This window comes from Pan paniscus, chromosome 14 (assembly GCF_029289425.2).
Source record: "Pan paniscus chromosome 14, NHGRI_mPanPan1-v2.0_pri, whole genome shotgun sequence".
NCBI lineage: Eukaryota > Metazoa > Chordata > Mammalia > Primates > Hominidae > Pan > Pan paniscus.
Genome location: NC_073263.2, coordinates 48,963,824 through 48,988,300, shown reverse-complemented (window position 1 = coordinate 48,988,300; position 24,477 = coordinate 48,963,824). Strand labels below are relative to the sequence as shown.

Genomic DNA, 24,477 nt, shown 5'->3' with positions numbered 1-24,477 from the left:
TGGCTGCGGCTTTTGCACTTGTATCTGCACTTCCCATTCACTCCTTGGATTCTGAGGAAAATTTATGCTCAGTTGAAATTATTATAAAGTTCAGCTGGAAGCTTCCTTTATCCTGTGGCCCCTCCCCAGTTCTGCTAGCTGCCTTCCCCAAGGATTCCTGTGAGATACAGCCAGGGATGGCTTCCCTGGGTTTCAGCTGGGGACTGGAAGTGACTAAAGGGCTCATTTTGCTGTTTCTTCTATTTTTATATTTCACTCAGCTCCTTAAATCCATTTCAGTTTTGGGTAAGGTTAAGTCGTTCTCCCATGATCTGGATTTTTAGGTTCCCCAGTAAGGATATGTGTTTGGAGGTAGACTTTTCTCCCCTCACACTTTGGGAACTCCCAGTTTTTTGGCTGTCTCAGAATTTGCAGCAGCAAGCTGCTTTTTTTTCTTTTCTTTTCTTTTCTTTTGAGATGGAGTCTTGCTCTGTTGTCCAGGCTAGACTGTAGTGCGTGATCTTGGCTCACTGCAATGTCTGTCTCCTGGGTTCAAGTGATTCTCCTGCCTCAGCCTCCTGAGTAGCTGGGATTACAGGCAACCATCACTGCACCCAGCTAATTTTTATATTTTTAATAGAGATGGGGTTTCACCATCTTGTCCAGGGTCTCAAACTCCTGACCTCGTGATCCACCTGCTTTGGCCGCCCAAAGTGCTGGGATTACAGGCGTGAGCCACCGCGCCAGGCCCAAGCTGCTTTTTTCTTTTATTTATTTATTTATTATTATTATTATACTTTAAGTTTTAGGGTACATGTGCACAATGTGCAGGTTAGTTACATATGTATACATGTGCCATGCTGGTGTGCTGCACCCACCAACTCGTCATCTAGCATTAGGTATATCTCCCAGTGCTATCTGTCCCCCCTCCCCCCACCCCACAACAGACCCCAGAGTGTGATGTTCCCCTTCCTGTGTCCATGTGTTCCCATTGTTCAATTCCCACCTATGAGTGAGAATATGCAGTGTTTGGTTTTTTGTTCTTGCGATAGTTTACTGAGAATGATGATTTCCAGTTTCATCCATGTCCCTACAAAGGACATGAACTCATCATTTTTTATGGCTGCATAGTATTCCATGGTGTATATGTGCCACATTTTCTTAATCCAGTCTATCGTTGTTGGACATTTGGGTTGGTTCCAAGTCTTTGCTATTGTGAATAATGCCGCAATAAACATACGTGTGCATGTGTCTTTAGAGCAGCATGATTTATAGTCCTTTGGGTATATACCCCCAAGCTGCTTTTTTCAAAGGGTCAGTGAATTCTTACATTTTCCTGGTATGTTCCTGCAGTGGTGGTTGGCACAAAAGTTCATGATGTGAGTTTACACATGCCGTTTTGTCTGTCCAAGTAGGAGCTCCACATCAGTCCTGTCTCCTATTTGCCATTTTCCTCCTGTATTTTATGCTTTTGTGGTTTTTAACTAGCATTTTATATATTTTCTCTTCTCAACATATCAGCTATATTTCTCCTTTTAAAAACCTTTTTTTAATAGTTTCTGTAGATTTTAAAATACACATTTATACCTAATACATATCCACTTTTTCTTTTTGGAGACATAGTTTCACTCTGTCACCCAGACTGGAGTTCTGTGGCACAATCTCAGATCACTGCAACCTCTGTGTCCCAGGTTCAAGCAATGCTCCTGTCTCAGCCACCTGAGTAGCTAGGATTATAGGCATGCACCACCATGCCCAGCTAATTTTTTTTGTATTTTTAGAAGAGACAGGATTTCACCATGTTGGCCAGGCTGGTCTCAAACTCCTGACCTCAAGTGACATACCTGCCTCGGCCTCCCAAAGTGTTGGGATTACAGGTGCCACTTTTAATTAATACTATATAATTTCATGGGTAGTGTTAGTATTTTATAATAAATAATTTTAATTCCTCTCTCTTGTCTCTTGTATCATTACTATTATCCATTTTACTTATATATGAGCAACAAATCTGCTGACAACGAATTCCCTCAATTTTTATTTGAGAAAGTCTTTATATCCCTTTTACTTTTGAAGGCTAATTTTGAAGGGTACAGAATTCCATGTTGCTGTTTTCTCTCAACATTTTCAATGTTTTAATTTTAAAAATTTCACTCCACTCTCTTCTTACTTCCATGGTTTCTGAGGAGAAAGTCAGATGTAATTCTTATCTTCGCTTATCTGAGGAGAAGTCAGATGTAATTCTTATCTTCTTTCCTCCATAGGTAAGGTCTTTTTTTTTTCCTGTGACGTCTTTCACACTTTTTGGCTATCTGATTTTCTGTAGTTTGGAAATGATATGCCCAATTGTAGTTTTGTTTTGGCATTGATCCTGCTTGGTAGTCTCTGAGCTTTCTGGACCTGGGGCTTGGTGTCTGAAATTAATTTGGGAAAATTTTCAGTCATTAATATTTCAGGCATTTCTACTGTTCCTTTCTCCTTTCTTCTCCTTCTGGTATTCCCAGTACGCACATGTTACACCTTTTGTAGTTGTCCCACAGTCCTTGGATACTCTGTTTTTTCTGTTTTGGTTGGTTGTTTTCAGTCTTTGATATCTTTACTTTTCTGTTTTGGAGATTTCTATTGAGATATCATCAAGCTCAGAGATTCTTTCCTTAGCTGTGTCCAATCTGCAAACTAGCCTCACCTATTATCAAATGCATTATTTATTTCTTTTACAGTGTTTTTCATCTGTAGTGTTTTCATTGGTTCTTACATAAGATTTTCATTTTTCTACTTCCATTGCCTGTTTGTTCTTACATGTTCTCTTTTTTATCCATGAGAACCCTTAGCATATTCATTATAGTTTTAAATTCCTGATCTAGTAATTTTAACATCCCTGCTATGTCTAGTTCTGAAACTTGCTCTATCTGTTCAAATCGTGGTTTTTGGATGGGTATGGTGGCTTACACCTGTAATCCCAGCACTTTGAGAGGCTGAGGCAGGAGGATAATTTGAGGCCAGGAGTTCGAGACCAGCCTGGGCAACATAGTGAGGCCTCCCTCTCTGCAAAAAATAAAACATAAAAAATTAGTGGTGGCATACATGTATAGTCCCAGCTACTTAGGAGGCTGAAGTGCTCAGAGTTGGAGGTCACAGTGAGCTATTATCACGCCACTTTATTCCAGCCTGAATAACACAGCAAGACCCTATCTAAAAATAAATAAATAAGTTTTGGGTTTTGCCTTTTAGTATGGATTCTAATTTTTCTTTCTTTCTTTCTTTTTTTCAGACAGAGTCTTGCTCTGTCACCGAGACTGGAGTTCAGTGGTAGGATCTTGGCTCACTGCAACCTCCACCTCCCGGGTTCATGTGATTCTCCTGGCTCAGCCTCCTGGGTAGCTGGGATTACAGGTGTCCACCACCACACCCAGCTAAGTTTTGTATTTTAGTAGAGATGGGGTTTCACCACGTTGGCCAGGCTGGTGTCAAACTCCTGACCTCAGGTGATCCACCCGCCTCGGCCTCCCAAAATGCTGGGATTACAGGCATGAGCCACCGTGCCTGGCCTGCATTGTGATTTTTTGATAATCAAACATAAATGTACTGAGCAGAATAAACTGGTATAAGCATTCATTCAGTAATGTGGTGGTGAGATGAGGGGAAAAGGGAAGTGTTCTACCGGCCTATGATTAGGTCTCAGCCTTTTAGTAAGCCTGTGCTTCTCTTCTGTGAACTTCACAAATATTTATCCATTTTTTTCCTCCCCTTAGGTGGGATAGGATGGCTAGAACTGACTGATATTTTTTCTGATATTTACAGTGAGAACCTAGTCCAGCTCCTGGAAATAAACCTCATAAAATTGTGGGGGCTTCCTATGACTGAGTCACCTTGCAGTTATTTTTAACTCTCAGAGTTGTCTAGCAATTTGTCAATTACAGTTCAGGCTTTCCCACAGCAGCACTGGTTCTTGTGGCAGTTTCCACTTAGAAGTCTCTATTCTGGTAAGTTACAACTCCCTGTATTCACCTGTTTCTCCAATATTGGGGGCAGTCTTTTTGTTTGTTTATTTTCCCTGTGTCCTCACTTCTCTTACGGATTCTAGAACACTTGTTGGTTTTTCAATCGGTTCAGCTTTTTACTTGTTAAGACGGAGTGGTGACTTCCAGGCTCTTAGACACAAAACTAGAAACTGTCTCTTCTCTTATTTTTAACAAAGATAATTAGGCCTCCAATTTTTAATTTTTATTTTTCCTTAGATTAACAAGTTGAACCTCTATTCTCAGATTTTTAAGTCCTGAAGTCAGCAACACAACAGAAACAAGAGGAGCAGGGGAATTCGTTGAACATCAACTCCTGCAATTAAAGCAGAAAAAACACTTCCCACTCTGTTTGTGATCTATTCAGGGATTAGGCCATTTCTCATTTACTGCTGAGAGTTTCTATTATGTTACCAATTAATTGTTCTAGTTAAGAGAGAGAGAAAAATAAATCATCCCTTCTTTTAAAGACAGGTAGCTTCTCTGCAACAATTTGTCTTCGTTTCCTAAAGATGCAGTCTTTTTAGTTACTACTCTATGTAAGAGATAGAAAATATTTTGCCTGAGAATCAGAAAGGTCCTTTTGACAATATGCTGATCTCTGGAACAGGGTAGGAGTGAACTGGGGGACCTGAGGGACCTGGGCTTTGATATTTTTCAGAATCAGAGCCCCGTGACACTGGAAGCACATTTAATGGTTTCCACCAAGGTTGGATAAAAGCATCATGTTTGCCTGGTTTATATTCGTCGAAAATTTAGACTTGAAAATTCTTCAGAAAATTGGCAATTATTTTTTGCTAATCAATCTAGTTCAGCCCTAAGATACCTTCTCCCCTCCTTAGTCCACATGTTTTTGCCTGAGTCAGATCTCCAAATATTATGGGTGATTACAGAGAATAAAAGGATTCTGGAAAAATGTTTAGATTTGGAACCAAATATTTGTCCATATATTGTCCCAAAGAAGCTCAGAGTTACTTGTAGGACTAAATCCATTTTATTTGGCTCCAGGATTGAGTTTATATGAGGATTTCCAGATTAGCAATGAACACTGCACACTTAGAACCCATCCTGGTAAGACATATTTCTGGAGATTGATCCATTTATAAAGCTGGCTTTTTAGGATGTCTTTGATCCTGTTAGTGCTTCTTAGGCTTGCAGATCAGGCTGTTCAACTTGTGTGAGAATAAAGTTCTAGAAGTAAGACATTTGGAATGTAAAATCTTTCAATTTTGTTGAAATATTGACCTTGCATCACCATCCCCCTACACCCTACACCCCAAGTAAAATTAACGCATGTTATAACTTTGGAGGTATCTTTATGTAGCCCAGTGGAGTTGAAAGACCTTTTCTTTTAAAGCAGAGAGGTACCTTTTAAAATAATGTTTCTAATATTCTAGATTTCTACTGTGAGCCCTTCAATATAAATATCACCTCAACAGAGGTTAAATTTGCAGTTTGTATTTTAGGCTACATGCCCAAAGCTAACCTTAAAATTCTACCTAGCATGGAAAACATAGGGAAGCAAAATGTTTATGATCATTGACTTCATCTACTCTGGTATAATTGATAGGAGTTTAGTATAAAAAATGAATTTAATCATGTGATACAAGCACACGGTTAGTAGATGAATAGGCTAATTTGATTATCCAGATTTTAATAAAGCACTTTGCTACTGTGCTTCATGAAGCCAACTTGGAAAATTAAGTCAAATTAGCTCAGATGTGAATATTGTCACAAGGGCTCAATTTTGGTCAAATTCTCATAAAAAAAAGAATAAAGATGGTCATTAATGTATTAAAACCACAGGAAGATGCCCAGAGTAGTGCCTCAGGAAATGGGCATGAGACTGGCTTCAGATAATGTTTCCATTAATAATATAAATATTATAGTGGAGGAAAGGCAGAAAGATGGTTTCTCAATGGGCTTGATAAAATGTCATTCTGCATAAATGAATCCTTCATTTTTATTGTAACCATACCGTAACCTACTGAACATCAGGCATAATCAATAATCATCCAGAAAACTCTTGGCCATTTTAAATACTCTTAAGTCCTTTTTGTGAAAGTAATTTCATATTTAAGTTAAAAATAAGTTGCATTAACTTTTTAAATTTGTTCCCTCCAGAATGTGTAAACCAGTTTATGTTAACTGTTTTGCACCATCATGTGTGAGATAGCACAACAGGATGAAAATAACTTCTCTAAGATGTGAGAGAGAGCTGCCGCACTGCATTTTGAAGCATTGGCAAAGCACCTACATTCATGTTTAGAAGTCCTTTCCTGAGAAGATTAAGGATTGGAATCAGCCACTTTGAATATTTAGAAACTTTTTTAAGGAAAAGTTATTGGTATTAATATGTACAATCCTGGAGGCAGAGGGTGAACTAGATGATGTTTATAAATAGACAAGGAGGTCCCTTCATGTTTGTGAAATAATCTAGGGACTGTCTATTGAGTTCAAATTATTCTTTTAATCTGTCATTTTGGAGCCTAATATTTTTGAAATTAACTAGAAAGTGGCATCTTAAGATCTCAGTTCTGTTTTTCCTCCTTTCTACCCTAGTTAAGGCAGAGCCCAAACAGTATGTTTTGCTATTACCTAATGGGTAACCTGTATGAACTGTTTTTACTTTGCAATTTTTGCTCTTGTCATTTGTAAAGTATTTGATTTTAAAAACCAGGTGCTCTCATTCAGCACTACACTGGTTTCTGGGGCAGAGGTGAGGCTGCATCTGTGTGTGGTCAGGTAAGATGCTGAGGAGGATGAGCTTACTGGCTCATCACTAGAAAGATGGGGACCCTTATCACTAAGATCTCAAGAAAGTGTTATGTGAGCCTAGTTTATATTGGCTAGGGGTTTGAACCATGGCCATGTTGCAAGTTTTCTGTGACTCTCCAAAAGAGTGATCGTGAAGATATCAACCATATGGGCATTATGGTAGACTAAATAATGGTCCCCCAAATGCCCATGCCCTATTCCCCAGAACCTGTAGAAATGTTACCTTAGAGACTTTGCAGATGTGATTAAGGATCTTGAATTGGGGAGATTATTATGGATTATCTGTGTGGGCCTTAAATGTCATTGTAAGAATCCTTATATGAAAGAGGCAGGGTGAGATTTGACTAGCAGCAGAGAAAAAGATGGGGTGGTGGCAAAAGCAAAGAATGCAGTGAAGTGCTTTGAGGATGGAGAAAAGGGCCACAAGCCAAAGATGAGACCTCACTAGAAGCCAAAAAGAGGCAAAAAAAAATGGATCCTCCCTTCAGAACCTCCAGGGAAAAACAAGCCCTGCTGGCACCTTGATTTAAGCCCAGTGAGAAACATTTCAGACTTCCAACTTCCAGAACTCTGAGAAAATAAATTTGTGTTGTTTTAAACCACTAAGCTTCTGGTAATTTGTTACTGCAGCATTAGAAAATGAATGCAGCCATTATTCACAAGGAATGTCCCACCAGTGTTACTAAGGCACAAGCGTGAGGATCAATATTGTTACATGTAACACTAAGGACACAGTTGTAAACAAACAGATTCAAAGACAAGATTCTGGGGAAGATAATACTATGCACATAAACATAATTAAAGCTTCTAAGGTCTAATATCAGTATTTGAAATGCATAAAGGAAATGATCAGAATGATCAGAATAAAGAGAATACACCAAAAAAAAAGTAACTTGGATATGAGTAAAGCCCTGTTACATCCGAAGGAAGACTATATTGGAAATCATGGCAAAGATCTTGGGCTGCTGGGACAAAACCCCTAAAACCTCAGCATATAAAAGATTTATAAAAAGTCTTTCAAGCAGATTGGTAGCTTCCTCTATTATCTAGTTGCCTGACCCCAAGTTAGCTTTCCTGGGAGCAGACAGTCATTCTGTAAAACCTTCTATAGAACTGAACCTCTTAGATCTCAGTTAAGCTGAGTTTCATATAAAAGGTGACAGGTCCTTGGGGCTGAGAGCAGGATTTCACTTTTTTGGCTTGGCTTTTTTAGCACAGTTCACATGATTAGCATTAAAGAGGAGAACAAAGGATGAGAAGAGGTAAGGTTCCCAGGCTAGGTCAAGCTCAGGACAACTTTTTGCCGCATGGTGCCGAAAATGGGTAGATTGTTTTCTTGCTGTTAGTTGGCTGAGGTATATCAAACCTTGAAACTGCCCAATTTTATGGAACAAAAGATCACACAAGCCTAAGAGAATCAATAAATAAAGTGCTGGCAATAGAATTTCTTCCAGTGAAACAGGCACATTGAATTTCTCAGGAAATGATTTCAATTCCTAGAGAAAACTGCATTCAGCTTCTTGATTATTGTACAATTTATCTCAGGGGTTTTTCATTCTCTTTGGAGTAAAGTGTTTGCTTTCCAGAGAAAACAGCAAACCATTAATTAAAACTGCTTCAAAGCAGTAAAATAGTAGACCAAAGCAAACTGGTATGAAGTATGTAGACTCTGCTGATTAGAGTTGTTTCTAATAAAATGCATCTTGGAAAAAGGTAATATATTTGTTAAGAAACTCAGCCAGATGAATAGAAAAATATAGAAAACAGTATTTTCTGACTGCAGCAAAGATAATACATTATTTTGCTCTGAGGGTCCAGAGCAAGTAGGGTGCTAATGGCCGTGTGAAACATTTTGGCCTTTAGCTATGGGAAAATAAAAAGCTTTTGAAGAGTTCTGTGTGGGGTGGGGGTGTAATATAACTAGATTTGCATTTTGAAAAGGTTGTTCTGGTACCATGTGGAGAATGGATTGGAAAGGGGCAAAGGTAGATAGGAGAAGCTAATTAGGAGAATGCTGCAGTAGACCAGGCTAGAGATAATGGCATATTTGGGGCTTAGGGGACAATAATGAAACCAGAGAAAGGTGAAAAAAATCCAGAGAGACTTGGGAAAGAATACGAAATAACTTATTAATGACTTGAATATGGAAGGAGGTATTAAGAACTCCTAAATTATCAATGCTTGGAGCAACAAGGTTATATAGCTTTTAAACATTTAGCATCCATCGATTTGATTGATTGATTGACAGGCTCTAGCTAAGCTCCGCAGGCTGGAGTGCAGTGTTGGGATCACAGCTCACTGCAGCCTACATTGTCTGAGCTCAACAATCTTCCCACCTCAGTTTCCCAAGGAGCTGTGACCACACGTGCACACCACCATGCCTGGGTGATTTTTTAAAAAAATTTTTGTAGAGATGGGGTCTCCCTCTGTTGCCTAGGCTGGGCTTGAATTTCTGGGCTAGAGTGATCCTCCCACCTTGGCCTCCCAAAACTGTCGGAATTACAGGAGTGAGCCACCATGTCCAGCCCCTTTTCAATCTTTAAACTGTGTTTTAGATACAAATGTTCCCAGCTGACACTTTGCAAAAATTATAAATTGCACTAAAATGTGGAGATTTGGGGAAGAAATCTGTCCTGGGAAAGCTTAGAAGTTAAAAATCAATATTGAAACATACTTTTATTTATTTACAAAACTTGGTATAAAACTTAGTTCTCTAAGATCATGCCAATAGTCCACTTTATCTCCAACACTTAATTCCAGTTTAATGAAGGAATTGGATGATTACTTCAGAATTTTGAAATAAAAAATTATCCTGAATAAGAAAAGTTAGTTACTTTCTGCTATTTTAAAGTACCAGAATTTATAAAATACACTTACCTTGAGATCTTCTTGGTCAAAGTTTCATAGTATCATAAATTCTGGTAAAGCTGATATGTCACAACTATTTTTGGAGTCCATGTCACCTCTGATGTCTGTTTCTGGTTGCCGTGGCTATGAGAAGTGGGTGTCCCAGAAATAGGATGACTTACATTTTTGTTTACTCATGTTATCTTGACTCTACTTTTTAATAAACATTGCTGTTACTATAAAAAATATCTCAGTTTGGGCTGGGTGTGGTGGCTCAAGCCTGTAATCCTAGTCAGACCCTATCAGTGCTCCTCAAAGCTCAAGTCCATCAGTGCAGGGCCATACAACTAATACCCCTACTTATAGGGTTAGGAATGGCTACTGCTACAGAAACCAGAATAGCAGGTTTATCTACTGCATTATCCTACTACCACACACTATCAAAGGATTTCTCAGACAGTTTGCAAAAAATAACAAAATCTATCCTTACTCTACGGTCCCAAATAGACTCTTTGGCAGCAGTGACTCTCCAAAACTGCTGAGGCCTAGACCTCCTTACTGCTGAGAAAGGAGGACTTTGCACCTTCTTAGGGGAAGAGTGTTGTTTTTACACTAACCAGTCAGCGATCATACGAGATGCCACCCAGCATTTACAGGAAAAGGCTTCTGACATCAGGCAACACCTTTCAAACTCTTATACCAACCTCTGGAGTTGGGCAAGATGGCTTCTCCCCTTTCTAGGTCCTGTGACAGCCATCTTGCTATTACTCGCCTTCGGGCTCTGTGTTTTTAACCTCCTTATCAAATTTGTTTCCTCCAGGATCGAGGCCATCAAGCTACAGATGGTCTTACGAATGGAACCCCAAATGAGCTCAACTAACAACTTCTACCGAGGACCCCCTGGACCAACCCACTGACCCTTTGGCTGGCCTAGAGAGTTCCCCTCTGGAGGACACTAACACTGCAGGGCCCCTTCTTCGCCCCTATCCAGCAGTAAGTAGCTAGAGCGGTCATCACCCAATTCCCAACAGCAGTTGGGGTGTCCTGTTTAGAGGGGGGATTGACAGATGAAGCCAGTTGGACTTCCTGGGTCAAGTGGGCACTTGGAGAACTTTTCTGTCTAGCTGGAGGATTGTAAATGCGCCAATCAGTGCCCTGTGTCTAGCTAGAGGATTGTAAATGCACCAATCAGCACTCTGTAAAATGGACCAATCAGCAGGACATGGGCAGGGACAAATAAGGAAATAATAGCTGGCCACCCCAGCCAGCAGCGGCAGCCTGCTGGGGTCCCATTGAACATTGTGGAAGCTTTGCTCTTTCGCTCTTCACAATAAATCTAGCTGCTGCTCACTCTTTGGGTCCATGCCACCTTTAAGAGCCATACCACTCACCATGAAGGTCTGTGGCTTCATTCTTGAAGTCAGCGAGACCAAGAACCCACTGGAAGGAACTAACTTCAGACACACTAGCACTTTGGGAGGCTGAGGTGGGTGGATTGCCTGAGCTCAGGAGTTCGAGACCAGCCTGGGCAACATGGTGAAACACTTGTCTCTACTAAAATACAAAAAATTAGCTGGGCGTGGTGGCACACGCCTGTAATCCCAGCTACTCAGGAGGCTGAGACAGGAGAATCATTTGAACCTGGGAGGCAGAGGTTGCAGTGAGCCGAGATCATGCCACTGCACCCCAGCCTGGGCAACAGAGTGAGACTCCAGCTGAAAAAACAAAAATCTCAGTTTTGGGGGCTAACTTAAATGGACATCTGACCACGAGATCAAAAAGGAATTTCAGCATAAAGGAAAGTTACTGGTCAGCAAGTAATCACGGCTTTTGGTAGGCAACATATTATATGGTAATTATCTCATTTGCTTCATATTTAACATCATAAAGATGGCCCATTCTGAAATTTTATTACCAAATATCGATTATAATAGTTCTATGATTTCATTAGACAAAACCAGTGCACACTAGTTAATGTTCTGTGGTGGCTGTAGAGATTCTGTGGTTAACTACAACTGAAAACTTAATCTCTTTTGGAAAAGATAGAAAAACAATTTTTGCTAGGGAGCTAAGCCTGTTTATGGGAACTATGTGAACAGTGAGGAGAAAGCCTAGAGGTGTTTGCTAAATTTACTAAATGAGAGGGGCAGGAGAGTAATAGACTATAACAGAAGTCTTAGAATGGCTTGCTTTTTTTTTTTTTTTTTTTTTTTTTTTTTTTTTTGCTTACTCTCTCCTGGGAGTGCTCTTTAAGGGTTTTTTTCTGAAGGCTAAGTAGAAACAAAAAGAACAATCCTATAGCGTTCGTTGAGCAGTTCACCTAGTTATGGACAAGGGAGATGAAAAGGGTTACAGGATTCTAGACAAGCCCGTCTATGAATTTTAAGAGAAAACCAAGCCAATGGAGGGCACTGAATTTTGAAATGCTGTCTGGTTGTTTCAGTTCATATTTTAATTAAATACAGTAAAAAATAGAAATGGGGAAACATCTGTAAACCTTCAGGAAATAATTATCTCTTGAGTAATAATGGAAGATACTGGCAGTCCAACAACTGATGCCAGAAGGATTTGATTGCTGTTTTGGTGGAACTACAGAATTAATTGATAACGGAGGTGCTGCAGAGACAATATCCTTTGCTTTTTGGTGAAGCACACAGAAAGGTGTCTTGCAAAGTTTTCACACACAAATGTGGATCCAATAGGGACTGAGTCACATGAATTGAAAGCTTGTGAAAGAGAATTGCTGAAGGGGATTGTGACCTAGACAGGCACCCACTTTGGTGTTAAGTCTTTCCTTAACTATTATTGAGTTAGAAGAAGACTGTATTGCAGTCATTTTTTTAAGATATTAATTAAATGGACTATGTTGCACATACCAAATAATCTAGTTGATTTGTGACATCATTTGACAGTCTGGTCTGTAGCAGAAGAAGTCAAATGAGAATGGAGTTTGAAAATCCAGAGGGACTTCCCAAATTAAAAGAAATTGAATAATTATAGAAGTAATATATTTATTATACAAATATTGGAAAATGTAGAAGTTTCAAAAAAAATTGAAATCACCCAAATCCACTTTCACTCCTTTCTGTTTGAGAAATTCAGTCTAGCTACCAAAACTAATTTTAAGTAGCTAAATTCTTATTACTCTTGCCTTTATTTTTCTCTCTTCTAACTTCACACATTTCAGTTACCGCTTCTTAATACTCCCTACCCCATTATATTAGGTTGATGCAATAGTAATTACAGTTTTTACCATTCGACATACATATCTGAAATTGTAATTGTTTATTCATTAATTCAGCAAATACATAATGAGTACCACAGCAGGTGCTGGGGCATAATTTAGACACAGATTTGTATTCTAGCTTCTCCATATAATATTATATCACAAGCAGTTTTCAATATACTTATTTTTCAAACATGTGCTTTTAATATTTTATTATATGGTTATATCTTATTTATTTCTACCCCTCACCTATTGTTGGAAACTAACTTTTACTATTTTCAATAATTCTGTAATAAACATCTTAAACCGTGTATTTCTTAGTATCTCTGATTTATTTCCTTAGGTTACAGTCCTGAAGACTCCAGAACAATAATACTATATTACAAGATGACTAGAATGACAGGTAAGGCCCTTGTTACATATTGCAAAATATCTTTCTAGAAATCTTTCCAGAAGTTTTTATGAACTTTCCTTCCCACAATCAGTGCTATTTTAATCCAGCTTTGCCAATGTTTAGTATCTCACACATTTTAGTTGCCCCTGTTTTGATTAAATTTTGTTAAATAAAAAGTATGCTTCTTATTTTAATATGTATTTCTTTGATTACTAGTGAGGTGAGGGAAAAAACCTTTTTTCTTTTGATATTTGTCTGAAAAAAGATATATATATATTTTAAAGTGTATATATATGTGTATATATATATATATATATACACATATACACACACACTACTGATACTTGAAATATATATATATATATATATAAAACTTTAAACTAATAGTTCTCCTAGGGGACATTTGGCAATGTCTAAACACATTTTTGGTTGACACAACCAGAGGTGGAGGACAGGAGTGGTGGGTGGGGTGGGATTGCTACTGATATCTGCTAGGTACTCCCCACCCTCAAGAATTATCAGGTCCTAATATCAGTAACACTGAGGTCAAGAAACCCTGCATTAAACTATTCACAATTCTTTTTGGAATTTGTGATAAGATAAGCTTGAATAATTCTTCAAATAGAGTGTGTGCGTGTCTCTTTTTATGCACGTATGTCTTGGCTATTTATTCTCTTCCACTTCTGCAGAAATTGAGTTTGGTGCCACTACCATATGGCTCTAATTATTATTGCATTTAAAAATGTATTAATATTTTATTGGGCTAGTCTGTTAACCAATAAATTATTTTGGAAGACTTAATGTCAATATAATATTCAATTTCCTCTATCACATTTGTAGAATATCTGTGTATTTATTTCAATTGTCTTTGTAAATTCCCCAATCATGTTTCATAATTTTAATAAATAGCTGTACCCATTTCTTGTCCACAATTTTAAAGTATTTCCTCTTAGTATTGTACATGTGATTTTTTTGACCACTTTTTAAAAGCAGAAATATAGTCTAAGATGTAACATATTTCCATAATATGGTATATTAAAAATTACCGTGATTTTATTTTGTAGATCTATTTTTTAACATGATGCTGTCTAAATAATAACAATGTAAAAATCCCCATGTGCTTAAAAAAATCAAACAATGTACGTTTAAGTCAAGTAAAATGTGTACATTGTTTTTCCTATCCACTCCTAATCCCATTCCTCACTGTAGAAGACCGTTTATATATAACTAAGGACTGAGTCTTCCTCCTTTTGTTACATATTTGCAAACATCACATTAAATGTAGATATAAGAAATATTTTTTACACAGATAAAATTATATCCTATATATTAAAAAGCCCATTGTTTCTTAGTGTATCTTAATCATTTTACATATGCATGTATGAATATACATTTATCTGCAGATGGCAGAATAGTCAGATGTCCAAAGTCCTAATCCCTGGAGCCTATGTTACCTTCTATGACCAAATGGGCTTTGCAAATATGACTAAGGTTGAGATGGGGAGAATATCTTGGATTTTCTAGGTGAGCCCAATCTAATTGCACCAGTCCTTAAAAGTGGAAAATTGAGGCAGAAAAGTAGGAATGAAGCAATGTGAGAAGGATTTGCCCTTCTATTTCTGACTTTGAACATGGAGGAAGGAGCCAATGAAGGTAGCCTTCCAAAGTGAGAAAAGGCAAGGCAACATTCTCCCCTGCAGCCTCCAGAAAGAAACACCGCCCTGCCAACATCTTGATCATAGCCCAGTGAGACTTGTATTGGACTTTTGATTTACAGAACTGTAGGAAATTATTATGAGGCCAAGGCTGGCTTAGTGGAAGAGGCTGCAGGGATTAGAGATGTCTGCAATTAATGCAGGACTGGAGGAGTGGCGGCACACCACATTCTTGCATGCTAGGCAAACCCCACTTCCCAAAGGTCACTATCACATAGAGTCATCATGAGAGGCAAGTGGAAAGTAGAGATTATTGGTCCTTCAATGTCTTTTTTGGTGACGGCTGTAGCGACAAAGCCTTAAAGAGTTGGAAGCACGGATGCTTAGCTGGTCATAGAGCCAGCTATAGGGATCTCAAATAGTGAGTCATCCATCGGATTCTTAGAGGTCAGCCTTGTCCAGCAAACGACGTTAGAATTTCTCCAAATTGAGAAACTACCTGAAGAAGTGAAGTAAAATAAATGGATCAGAATTTTCAAGTTTGACAAAAGAAACAGTAGAGTTGGAGTAGTAGGTAGGAAGCTAGGAAGAAATTAATAAATAATATGTTTTTGGAAGTTGCTAATGGTGATCAATAAAAATGTTTTCAGTTGTCATTTGAGCACTTGAAAAGTTTTTTCATAAATATTTTAGAGGAGAGAAAGATTGTTGGGATAAATCAGTTTCCTTGAAGAGTAAAAGCCAAATGTCAAATCATGTAACTAGAAAATATGAAAAAAAGCAAGTTCAAAGTCTGGAAAAATTAAACTGTATGTAAGAGATAAATCAAGTGAAGTGAATATTTAAAAAATATTCTATACATATGTCAAGTGAATATTGATATATATATGTTCTATATATAGCTAGTGAATATTATATATATATATATCTTAACTATTGAGAATAAAATAGAGCCATAAAATAGGCATTAAAGATTCACAGAAGGCCTATAATGGATTGCATACATCACATTATTATGATAGCAAATATAGCAAAACACGGAATGGATTTAGTTACACACTTTGAATCAGAAATGGAAAAGTTTCTGTTTCAAATTGCTGAGTACATCTACATGATGCTTTTTGGTAAGTCTAAAGTGTGATAAATTTCAAAGTCTGAAATAGGATGTGAGAAATTGTATAATATCATTACATGCTTTGAGTTATTTAAGTTTGGGAGGGAAATTTTGAATTATGTACTTTAATGCATTTCTGAAGAGACATTTATCATATACTTTAATAGAAAGGTTTGGAAATTGGAATCCAATGACCTAGGTTTGAACTTGGTGTTGTCACTTAACTTGCAGTGTGACCTTTGACAGGTCTGTTAAATACTTAGCCTTCAATTTTCTTATTGATACAATAAAGAAGAAGCTAGATAGAAGGGAGATTTAGCTGTAGTATAGTAACCAGTGAGTATTTATGGTTGCTTTCCCTGACTGGCTGGTCTTGCTTAGCAGGCAACTGTCCCTTGTTCTCCACAATGCAAACTCATCTATAATGGCACAAAACAGACCAATCGTTGCCTGGGTAGAAGGTAGGGTGTGGGGGAGGGTACAAAGATGTGCAAGGAAAATTTTGGGTCTGATGAATAGGTTCATTATATTAATTGTGATGATGGTTACACAGTTGTATATGTATGTCCAGATTTACTCAGTTTGCTGAGTGTCAGTTATACTTTAATAATTTTTTTACGCTGTCCGAAGGACTTCTTTTTGGCATTTCTCATAGTGTGGGTCTGCTGGTGATTAATTCTTTCAGCTTTTGAGTGCCTGAAAACATATTTATATTATCTTCATTTAAAGAGATATTTTCACTGGGTATAAAATTCTACATTGATAGTTTTATTATTTTACTACTTTAAAAATGCCGCTTCAATGTCCTCTCACTTGCAATGTTTCTGATCAGAATTATGCCATTGTTTTTATTTTTGTTCCTCTTTATATAACATGTCTTCTCTTTTTTTCTGCTTTTAAGATTTTTCCTTTTATCACTGATTTGGTGCCATTTCATTATGGTTATGATGTGCCTTGGCATAATATTTTCGATGTTTCCTGTGCTTGGAGTTTCAGTTCTGTGAGTTTACAGTTTTTTCATCAAATACAAAAAAGTTTTCTCTATTATTTCTTCAAACATTTTTTTCTATCCCCCTTGTCTTCTTTGGGTATTTCAACTTCATGTATATTAATCTATTTAAAGCTATCTTACAGCTCACTGATACTTGGGGTTTTTTTTTCTAATTTTTTTAAATCTGTAGGTTAGCAAACAAAGATAAATAAAATTAACATAGATTTTATTTCTTTATCTTCATGTTTACTAACCTTCTGCAAGATCTGATTTTCTATCAATCTCATCCATTGTATTTTTCATCTCAGTTGTAATTTTCCCCTCTAGAATTACTTATTGATTTTTTCATGGTTCTGCTAAACTTCTTGAACATCTTAAATAGTTATAATAACTGTCTTAATGTATTTTTCTGCTAATTTTAACATTTAACATTTGTGCCAGTTCTGGACCAATTTAGATTGGCTTATTTTTCTCCTCATTATAGCTATATTTTCCTACTTCTTTGGTGTGCCTGGTGATCTTTGATTTTTGTATTCCTGTAAATATGCTTGAGCTTTTTTTGGTATGTATTTAAAGTGGTTGGAAAGTGATTTTTTGTGCGTGTGGAGGATGGGTTGCTTGTATGATTTAAGTGGGACCAGAGCAGCATTTAGTCTAGGGCCAAATATTGCCTGCTAGTAAGACAAGACCCTTGTGAGTAATCTACCCAATACTCTGTGAATTATACGTTTTCTAGTTTGTCTGGTGGGACATGTAGATCCTTTGTTCCTTTCTTCCTCTTGTTGTCTTTCTTTGTGATTAGATAATTTTCTGTAGAGGTATGTTTTGATTTCTTTATCTTTTGTGTATCTTATACAGGTTTTTGCTGTGGTTATTGTGAGGCTTACATGTAACATCTTATAAGTATAAGCATCTATTTTAAGCTTATAACAATTTAATGTTAATCCAGTGGTGGATTGAAGTATGAGTCCAGTATTTGTTCCATTGGATTTTATTTAAAAAATACCATGTCATTGAGCATCGGTTATCACAAATGTTGATGAGCTCCTATAAGATTCCCATGGGACTCCAATCACTTCTGAATCTTGGTGTTCTGACACATATCTAGAAAGAAAATTTAAAGGTATCTTTGATAGTTAAATATTTTTTAAAAGAAAACTCGTATAACCTAAAAAGAAGTAGAAATGGATCTCAAAAATAATATGATCTCAACTCAAATGTCCAAAGGTTCAAATAAAATTTTTAAATCAATTCAATGGATTATTAAACACTATTTGGCAAGCATGAATATTATGGGTAAGGTAACAACATAGAAGACGATATAAATTTAAATGCAAAATAAAATTCACATTTCAAAATTGAGATAAACTTTTTTTGGTGTCATAGTGATTTTATTATTTTTATAAAAATTTAAGTGCTTTAAATATGTTATTTAAAATTGTAGCATCAAAAAATACAACTTTGGGGGTAAATAACAATGGCTAGAATGTATAGAGCACTTTAGAGCTTTCACCAACATTATCTTGAGTATCAAGGATAAACCTGGAAGGAGAGTAATGTCAGCAAGATGGTGGAAAAGGAGGCCTCAGCCTTCATTCTTCTGACAAAGAACAATTAAATAGCTATTCACAAATAACTCTGGAAAAACCCCAGAGTCCACTTAAGCAGTTACGGTGGAAGAAATAATCCCAAAATTACTTCACAAAAAGGCTAAGAAGGACAGTTTCATTTTGACTCCATCTCCTTCCCATCTTCCAGGCCAGCACTGCTCAGCACAGAGCAGGAATTCCATAGCTTACAAGTTCCCTTCACAAGGAAAAGGAGAGTTGGGTAAAAAACCATCTTCCCCAGCTTTTGAGGGCACTGACCGAGTGACCAGCTACAGTTTCACCCCACCCAGACTGCTGGGGAGACTGGCATGGCTGAGACATCTGAAGATGCCAGGGTATAAAGAAGAAAGATAGATGCTATCGTTATCAGCCAGATGCTGGGAGCCACAGCAGTCTTCAATGGCCTGCTCTGCATAGGTCTCCAGCAAATCTTCCCCACAAGGCACCTCAACAGCCCGTACGGCCACCACACGCTCCCCACAGCTTTCACTGCCAAGAACCCTGCAATGTGCTCTTTAGCAGACCCCAGCAGCTTGCTCTAGAGGACTCCAGCAGCTTTAGTAAGGAAACCAATAGCCAGCACAGCTGCAGTGGACCACCTACAGCCTTCACCACGGAGGGCCACGCAGCTTTTCACCTTCATCGTCTTCAGGTACCTGAGTCACCATCTTTCTCTGTCTCCTTTCCAGAGTCACCCCAGCTGCTGCTGACCCAGGAACCTCAGCCCAGAGACCCTACACTGCCAACACATACATGCCTGCATATAGCCTTGAGCCCTAGCCCCCACTTCCACATGCATACTTGTGCCTGACCCCTTGTATTAGTCAGGGTTCTCTAGAGGGACAGGACTGGACTAATATGGGTGTATATATAAAGGGGAGTTGATTAAGGAGTATTGACTTACACAATCACAAGGTGAAGTCCGACAATAGGCCGTCTGCAAGCTGGGGAGCAAGGTAAATGCAACTCCTCTGCATTTTTCAAAATCTGTGCATACTCAAGCCCTGAGGTCGACCCTCCAGAATCTGTATATATGAAAATTTGGCCCTCTTTGTATGTGGGCTTTGCATCCTACAAATACTATAGTTTCAGTCTGTGTTTGGTTGAAAAAAATCCCCTTATTAGCAGACCTGCACAGTTCAAACTTATGCTGTTCAAGGGTCAACTGGATTTGATTTTTAAAAACATTGTTATTAAAATGACTTTCACCTATTAATTTATATGTTTTCTTAATGTGGCCATTAGAAAATTTAACATTACTGTGTGGCTTGCATTCTATTTCTGTTGAGCAGTGTTTGCAGCCTTAGAGTCTGAGGAAGGTTTGCTTTAGATAGTATAAGGGAAGATAATTTAATAAAACTAAATAAATCCTGAACAAGGATGTAAGCAAATCCAGGAAGCACAGTTGATTATCCCAGGCTGAACCATAGTACATGTCTCATCATATGTATACAGTGATTCCTGATGTATGCCTTACTCCAATGTAGAAAACTATCACATTTTATGCTTCAGAGCAGGATTAGAATAGGATTCTGGAGTAAGCAAATGCAGAGAAGGGATGGGTACACTGAAGCTCATTGAATTGGCTTAAACAGGCCAAAAGGGTAATTGTGTGTTAGATCATCAGCCTATAGTCTGCATGTGTGTATATGTTGTTATTGAGATCTGCAGTAAGAAGCTTCCTGGGGAAACACTGGAAATGATGGGATTTTCTGTGCATAATATATGTAAGTTGTCTCATCCTGGCATCTGTTAGCTGCGTGAGATTAGGGCAGTTACAATATCTCAATGTTCTCATCATTAAATAAAAACCAACCTCACAGCAAAGGTGCTGTGAGAGTTAGAAACAAGCATTTCTAGCATTGTGCCTGGCACACAATAAATACCCCTTGGGTTGTATATTAGGATGAATCAGCATGTGTTCAGGGTTTCTGAGGAGGGCAGAAGGGGAGGACACAAAGTCCATGCTGGGCTCAAACTGTGATCCTCTCTGCCTCGTCTGTGACCTTTGACAAGTCACTAATGCTCTCTCATCCTTGATGTCCAAATGCATAAAATTGGGTTAATGACACCTTATCAGAAGAGGCAGGAGTGGCAGAAACAGGAGTGTGTGCCCTGAGATGTCAGTTACCCAAGGCATTGTAAGTAGCCTACAGTGACACCAGGTATCAGTTCCTGGCAAGGATACATAGACATCAAATTGTTAGGCAGAAATTTAAATTTTACTTCTATGTGGTCATCATAACCCTTGAATCTGGCAAGATTCTCTTTGCTGTTGCTAAAAGCTGACCCAGGCCATGTCTGTACATTTCATATTTTTCCACCAAGTGTGCCAATTTACTTAAGGTTTCCTACTGAAGAGGTAAAATGAACACTGATCTTGCTATAGAATCAGTCATCGTAAAGCCATTTATTAAAAAGCTAAACTTAAACTATTTTATATTATATCATGTATGCCAACTGATAAAGGGGATTACTTTACCAAGGATAATCAAAGTGCTTGACTCTGAGCCTTTGACCTTGGTCTAGGAAGGGCCAAGGGCAACATCAGAGCGTTTCTAGAGCAGGTTCCTGAGGTGCTCTCAGGTGAGAAGGAGCCAGCCTGCCTGTGGAGTTGTGACAGCCTTTACGGGATGAGGACTTTTACTTTGCAGAGTCAGATGTAAATGTTTTCTTTTTCATTTTTTGGGTATTTATTTCTTTTATTTTTCCTTTTAACTGGGTCAATTTCTCTTTGAAAATGCCAACGTGTTTTCTTTAAAATAGCCTAAAGAGAAGTTTCTTCTTTGTTTAGAGTGAAATTAAGGTAAATCAAAAGTTATTATTTTTTGAAAGTATGTAACTAATACATGTTCATTGTAGAAAATTAGAAATCACAGAAAAATAAATAAGAAAACGTAAATGAACATTCCATCATCCTGATGCAACTATCGTTAACATCATGTTGTGTTTCTCCATAAATATTTTTATGGCTATGGCTCTCTCTCTCTCTCTCTATATGTATATATCCACACATACATACACATATATATATATAATTTTTAGAAAGTTGGAATTCTATATACAAAACAAATCACACAATGATTATACTTACAGAACAATTCCTGGAAGATAGTAGGCATCTAATAAATATTGGAAGGATAAGTATATTCTTTATATCTTTTAAAACGTATTATCTCATATATGTTTTATTGCATTATTAAATATACCTTGAAAAATATAATTTTAAAATGTCTGCCAAATATATTTTTTAAGTAATAAGCAAAATTTATTTAATCAACTCCTTACTATTAGTCACTTAAAGTTTTTCATTTCGAAATTGCTAAAACGAACATGTCTTGTACATAGTAACTATTGTGTACAGCTCCAATTTCCTTAGAATAAATTCCTAAAGTGAAATTTTGGGGGTTCAAAGAATATGAACATTTTAACCTTTTTATAACCTTTTTATAAATTGTCTTCCAGAAACTTTTGTTTAAAAATTACTAATTTTACTGCAGTTAGACCAGTAAGTGGGTCTTGTAATGCAATTTAACAAGAGAAGCATTCTCATTATATTAGTTTTTACTTCTGTGATTACTAACATGTCTGAATGATTTTTTCTTTTTTTTTCTTTTTTCTTTTTTTTTTGGAGAGACACAGGGTCTTACCATGTTGCCCAGGCTTCCATAAATTTTCTTTTCTTTTTCTTCTTCTTTTTTTTTAATGAATCATATATTTTTAGGTAAATTTTCTAATACTCTTTGCTTGTTTCGCTCTTGGCTTCCTAATCTACTTCTTTCATTTATTAAAATCTCTTTATCCCTAAGTGGTTCTATTATAATTTTTTTGGCAATGCAATGATGTTTTTACTTTTTATGTAATCAAGACTGTCATTCTTTTTCTTTATGATTTTTACCTTTTTCTTTTGTGCTTTAAAATAGCTTTCTGTGCCATGAAACCCATTTATTGTTCAATTATTACAATTTTTTTTTCACATGCAAGTTTTCAATCCACTTCAGTCTCATTTTGGTGTAAGAAAGGGCTAACACTTTTCCTCTAGTAGTTAATCATTTATCTCCATATGATTCATTGAATAATCCATCCTTAATGGGTTAAGTGTCACTTTTATCATAATAAACATTTGTAGGAAGGAATTGAGCTGCTTATAGTCTTTCTGTTCAGTTCGATTGATCTGCCTATTCATTCTTAAGCCAGTACAAAACTATTTAGGTGTTTGTTTCAAGTCATTTCTCTTTCTTTAAAAATAAATGGTTTTTGGCAAGACATATTGCCTTCACTTCTCTCCTCCCTCTTCCTCACAGAGTACCTCCCCACTAATCTCAAGTCCTGACAAGTCTACCTTTGAAATACCTTTGAGTCTTCCACCTCTTTATCTTCCCACTGCTTATGAGTACTCAGGCCACCAACACTTCTCCACTATTAATTGATTGCCCTACCTCGAAGCTTACCACATCTCATTTGTTTTCTACCCTACAGCTAGTGATCTTTCTAAAATGCAATCTAACTATATGTCTCATTTTCTCAAAATCTTGAATGAATTCTCATTGGCATTATGCTCAAGTTGAAACTTCTTCAACTTATGGTCCAATCAGTTAGTGTTTTGTTGGCAAAAATCTATTTCCTACTCTGCACCTAACAATAGCCATGCCTCTTCTGACTTGGCAGAATAAGGGTGAGCTTGGGCGGGTGAATGGCTCTCACTTCTGTCTGTTTTGGTGATATCATATGGTTCTGACACTGGGGAATATGCTAGCTGAAGTATGGTAACTGGAGGCATGAACACATGCTGTGCTTCTCTGCTATAGTGATTTTCAAACTTTTCTATGTGTGTGCATTGCCTGGGGATTGGTGTTAATATTCAGGTTCTGATTCAGTAGGTTTGGGGTGTAGACTGAAATTCTGCATTTCTAACAAGCTCCCCGATGATAATAATGCTGCTGGCTCAGGACCACACTTTGAATTCCAAGGCATCTAGCAGGTGCCTGGTAAATGTTTGCATTTTTTTTCTTCTTTCTCTTAGTGCATTCTAGAGGATGCAATAACACAGTATTTCAAAATATGTTAGTCTTTTTAGAAAATTAAATTTAGAGACTGTATATTTTAAGTTTAATTTCAAGTTTTGCTGTTATAAGTAATACCGCGAATTTGAACCTTTGGCCCATCTCATAGGGTTCCTGAGAAGGAGAAATATCATGTTAATAAAGAAATGAGAATGTGATGTACTGTGCTGTTAAGCTTTTGGATGGCTGTAATTTAATGGAGATATGAAAATGCATAAAGAAATGTGGACTGGACTTTACATTTTGATAATGAGCAAATAATCTTATGGTCAAAAGAAATGAAGATATTTTGGAGAGAAGGAAGGAAGCAATGAAGGGAGGGGGATATAGAAATGTGTATTGGTAACTTCTAAAGTTATGATTTATATTTGAGAGGAAGTACAGAGTAATGGTTAAGCGAGAGGGGTCTTCTCAAGTTAGAATTCTAGCACAGCCACCTAGCTGTGACTATGGGCCTAGTCCATCACTAGCTGTGACTGTAGGCCTAGTACACCCCTTTCTTCTTTCTCAGTTTTGTCATCTATAAAATGGGAATTATGAGAAAATCTTTCTTATAGGGTTGCGACAATTAAATGTTAGTTGAAAACAATTAAAATATGTCTATTTAGTACTCAACAAATAATAGCTATTATTTGAAATGAATATGATATCACCCCAGAGAATACTGCATTTCAGCCCCTGGAAGCAACCAATCATTTGGTTCTTGTTACATTTTAATCTTGCAAACTCATATAATACTTATAACTCATGTTTGTAAATCATCATGTCATTAATTTGAATTTGAAACTACCTGCTCCAAATGGA

At 37.2% G+C, this 24,477-nt stretch overlaps 1 long non-coding RNA gene across 1 annotated transcript in view; it reads left to right on the top strand.

The window, feature by feature from the left end:
- Positions 1–10,447: 10,447 nt before the first annotated feature.
- LOC134728801 (uncharacterized) overlaps positions 10,448–24,477 on the top strand; it is a 303,662-nt gene continuing 289,632 nt past the window's right edge. Inside the window, exons 1-2 of the long non-coding RNA XR_010109615.1 lie at positions 10,448–10,613; positions 13,190–13,249. This is a non-coding gene — a long non-coding RNA (uncharacterized LOC134728801). The remainder of the gene's footprint in view (positions 10,614–13,189; positions 13,250–24,477) is intronic.